A 4996-nucleotide genomic window follows, 5' to 3' on the forward strand; every position below is an offset into this window, starting at 1 on the left:
GGCACATGTCCTTTGCACAGATTGGAGTCATACGTGTGATCTTTCTAACAGTCCTTGAATGAAGTTTATAGGTGAAACAGTTTAGTCACAAATGGACCTCTTGTTGCAGATGACCTGACCTCTTCAGAAAGGCACTTCAAGAATCAATAGGACACAGCTATTGGGGGGTTTTACACACCTGTCATTTAAAAAGTAATGGGAGTTGGGACATGATATTTTCACAGTTTGGAGTCATCTCATAGAGCTCCCTAACAACTCGTCAACTAAACTTCTCAAGTAGGGGTCTCTGCAGGGCAGGGGGCGGATATCAACCGAGGTGGGCGTTTTTCCACCAGTGCAAGTCAACGAGAGTAGGCGGATATCAACCATTGCATCTGATTGCCTGAACGAGAGTAGGTGGATACCAACCATTGCATCTGATTGGCTGAAAGGCTACTGCGCGGCTACCAGGCTTGTTTAAAACAGTTTACGTAGCAGTTCATCAAATTGCACCATCGATTCCCGTGCAAAGTGTTATTTTCCAGGGAAACGTTTCACTAAACATTCCAATGATATACCGTCAACATATTATGTGAGAAAGAGAGATAAAGCACACGTTTTTATCACAATATGTCTTTTAATTTGTCTTCCCGTACCTCGCACATTGTACTGTTATGACTCATGTTGCTATAAACAAATTTCTCATAGCAACGGATCACGTCGACAAAATGCTTTTCAACACGACGTTCACATTGATTAAACATCGGGCTTCTTTCCAGGACACCCGGACAAATAGTAATAATAATACAAACTTTATGGCACCGTTGTTCACTTGGTAAGACATGATATAGTTAGAAATGTCTGAAACAATGTAAAACCGCAGCATCATATTCTTGACTTTGAAATACTTTTGAATAGCAAAAGCTGTTTGTTTATTGGAGAGTAAAAAAAACAATTCATTGTTCATTACCATACTCCCACGTCTAAGGTTTAGGAATGACCACACTATTACCTTTACCTGCCTGTCTTTCTATGCCCAGCTTGCAAAAAAATAATTCAAAGGCCATCAGAAAACATGGAGAGAAAAATATTTCTTGTTCATAACAATTGGCCTACTCCCATGTCTGTCTATGGTTTCGAAGTGGCCACACTATTTACTTACCTTTACCTGGCCTGTTTTAAGATGCTCAGCTTCCAACAATTAAAGGCCCTCAGAAAACTTGGAAAAGTAAGCCTTCTATTCATAACCACTGTTTCTTTGTACAAGTAGACTATAGCGTATTATATTGTTGAAAGAAATGAATCAGACAGGAATGAAATGTAACAATTTATTTTCAAGCTTACATTCTAAACAGTCACCTCACCCTCTCCTCAAATTCATAGTGAAATAGCAGTAGAACAGCACTCAACTACCACAGTTAGAGCAGCACTCATTTGTCTGATGTGTTGATGGCTGTGGAATTAAAGTTTCTACCAGTCTAAAACATAACAGACATTGCAATGCATTACACACACTATCAAATGCACACCCACAAAACTGTACACAGGCAGATGGAATACATAATATACATGGAACATATCCGTGAAGAGATGCAGACTAAGAGTATTGCCTACAGCTGAAGGTACAGACACTAAAAGGATAAAAAATAGTCAAGTGTACTTGTTCAAAAACATATGGAACAGGGTTAGCACAAAAGTTTGGAATTGTGTTTGACCAGTCTCCAATGTGCAGTTAAACAAAACATAGAAATAAGACACTGACAATGATCTCTCTCACACACACACACACACACAACATGGAGTAAACTAACTCTTTCTTTGCCACATTCACTCACACAAGCAGTGAAAAATACAGACTGATTCATACAATAAATGTGTGGTGGGTGAGGTGTTTCTGTGATGATGTTGACTGCCCTCTTGGAACAGTGTGAAGTGTACAGGTCCTGAATGGCTGGTAGGGGTGATCTTATGATCTTTTCTGCCGTCCTCACCACCCTATGCAGCGCCTTGTAGTCTTCAGCTAGATGGCTGTCATGCCAGACAGAGAAGCTGCTGATGAGGATGCTCTCAAAGGCACCCCTGTAGAAAGTGGCGAGTGCAGATGTGGGGAGGTCGGCTCTTCTTATCCTTCGCAGGTGTCTGCACCTTTTGGATATGGTGGAGTCATGTGGTGCAGTTGGCTGAGGAGGAGAGGCACAGTGGTTGGTGCTGGGTTGATCAGGTTCAGATCCAAAGTTGCTGGTGTCATAGGTCGAACCGTAGGTGGAACTCTCCTTCACAAAATGTTGTCGGTGACATCAACCCTTCTGAAAACTGCCTCTGTACCTGTCAGAAACACAAAATAATGTTAAATGACACAATAAGATCCCCTTAACCAAAGGCAGACAGACACACACTTCCACTCTTTCTTCTATGACACACACACACACTTTAAAGTTCACATGTAGAATGACCTGGTGCTCTCGTTCTCTCTCGTTCTCGTTCTCTCTCTCGCACACGCACACACGTGCACGCACACACACACACCTCTTCCCCAACCTTTGCCTTAAGTGAATGCAGCATTTTTTCTTTAAATGCCTTACCTGCACATGTGTGGTTGAGGATGGAGCTGCCTGACAGGGGGTCCGGAGCTGTCCTGGTTCATCACCATCATGTAGATCATCAACCCAATTACGACTCTGAGTAGGAAGAATCTCTTACATCTACGCACGCATACACACACGTGCGCACACACACACACACACACACACACACACACGTGCGCACACACACACACACACACACACACACACGACAGGAAAGATAAAGGTTATATGGTATATTAAAAATCAGCCCCATCACTTTAATGACAAACACAAGACACTTCTGTCCTGTACTGGGGTCACCACTGTGCACCTGTGGCCTACTGTACATCCTGTCTGTCTGTGTGCACCCCTAACCAAAGACAGACACACACACACTACCACTCTCTTGGCTGTATGACAGACACACACACGCCTTTCCATCTTTTGCCTTAAGTCAATGGTATGCTTTTTTTTGCACTACATACAAATCACACTCATCATTTTAATGCAGAACACGAGGCTGAAGCGATACAACTGCTTCTAGCCTGTGCAGGGGTCATTACTGTGCAACTGTTCAGTAGATCCTCTATACAGCACCTCTGCTATAAACACAATAAGATCAAAAGATGTCCAAAATTCAGCAGCACAGGAAGAAATTACTGTATGAAATACGTGTTGGTCCAGTGTAGGACAAAGCACACAGTTTTAGATTCAGTGATTTACTTACCACTGTGTGCAAAATGTTAGTGGTGACATCAACCCTCCTTCTGAAAACTGCCTCTGTATCTGTCAGAAAAAAAATAATGTTAAATGACACCATAGGATACCCTTAACCAAAGGCAGGCAGACATACACTGCCACTGTCTTGGTTCTATGACACACACACACACACACACACCCATCTTTTGCCTTGAGTCAATGTTTTGTTTTGTTTTCTGCAGTTGGCCTTACCTAGAAAGGTGTGCACAGTAGGAAGAATGAAGATTGAGGATGGACAAGCAGGGTAGGAGGTTCTGCTCGAGAGGCATGGTGCTGTCTTGGTCCTGATACTGATTGGTCTTCACCATAGAAAATAGAAAAGATCAAAAGGTGTGACATGACAGATACCACACACACACACACACATACATGCGCGCACGCACGCATGCACACACACACACACACACACACACGAGAGATACAGGGTTTATGATACATAAAAAGCCCACCTACATACTGAACATAGTTGTCTGCAATTTCCATTTCTACCTCCATCACTCTGGCCACCATATTCCCAAGTCTGTTAAGATATTTGTCTAGATATTTGTTTAGACTCTGTGCTGGGGCCACCACTGTGCAAATGTGGCCTACTTTACACCCTCTGTTTGTTTTTGTGTGCACTATTGAAGCTTTGAATATCATTGCATCTGTATGATGATTACACAGGCTGCTATTCTATTCACCTTCTCTGTCATGAAGAAACACTAATGACAGTTCAGTTCACACAGACGTGCACAACACACCACGGGAAGAAATCGTTGTTTACAACATACTTATTGGCCCAGTGTGTAACTATGGGGTAAATACAACATATTTCATGATCGTGTCGTGGTTAAACAAGCAATCAAACCTCCGACTGTCATCTAACAGTATTAGAACATTTCAAACGAGTAGCAAACCTAGATAGCCCCTCGTAGTGATTAATAAGAGGTATTTTCTTAATGGCTTCGTGACAAACATCATCAATGATGTAAAGCAAGCAATCACAACATCTGCATATCTTTGCAAAGACTTGTCAACACGTTTAGCTTTACAAAGATTAATTAAAACGAGTGGAAGCCAGCCCTTAGTGTAATTGCCATTGCCATTGCCTTCCAAAAGAAGAAATGTTCAACACCCTTGTCATGTTAACATCTTACTTTGTCTGCCCATAACTTAGAACTGTACAGTATGACAAATAAACACAACATCTGAAACAAACAGAACATTACGAAGTGAAGCCCGTTAGCTTGAAGCTAAAAATATTAGCCAAATGAGCTAGTTGGTTGTCCGAGGTGGTTAAATATTCGCTCTCCGACTGAAAGTGAAGTTGTAAAGCAAACAGTATGCATATTTATACATTTATATCGAAAGCTTACCGTCAATTGAGTGATAGCTGCAGTGAAATCCATCCAGTACTTTTGAAAGGTCCCGCTTGTGTTGTTTCGTCGGCCCGTAATTGACATGAAGTGCCGGTGAAATCTCTGTCGCAACGCAACTCGAACAGGCTGCCGGACGCGCCACACAAATCAGATGCTACGGTTGAAATCCGCCCACTGGGTTGAAATCCGCCCAGCGGTTGAAAACCGCCCACCATGTGTTCTGCAGAGACCCCTTACTCAAACTTCTAGGTGAGAGTGTTGATGTTTTATGAACGAAAAAGCCTCCTACACTCTGATCTGTAGAGTGACAGAACACTCTCTCCAGAAGGTTCT

The 4996-nt window shown here is 42.4% G+C and overlaps 1 long non-coding RNA gene across 1 annotated transcript; it reads right to left on the reverse strand.

Moving 5' to 3' along the window:
* Window positions 1–1765: 1765 nt before the first annotated feature.
* Window positions 1766–4747, reverse strand: LOC134445555 (uncharacterized). Its single transcript, XR_010034293.1, has 5 exons — window positions 4661–4747; window positions 3495–3601; window positions 3271–3329; window positions 2562–2681; window positions 1766–2304 (listed from the first exon to the last, which is right to left on the reverse strand). It is a non-coding gene; the product is annotated as an uncharacterized LOC134445555 (long non-coding RNA).
* Between the last annotated feature and the right edge of the window lie 249 nt (window positions 4748–4996).

The sequence above is a fragment of the Engraulis encrasicolus genome, chromosome 3, assembly GCF_034702125.1.
Source record: "Engraulis encrasicolus isolate BLACKSEA-1 chromosome 3, IST_EnEncr_1.0, whole genome shotgun sequence".
NCBI classification, from domain to species: Eukaryota; Metazoa; Chordata; class Actinopteri; order Clupeiformes; family Engraulidae; genus Engraulis; species Engraulis encrasicolus.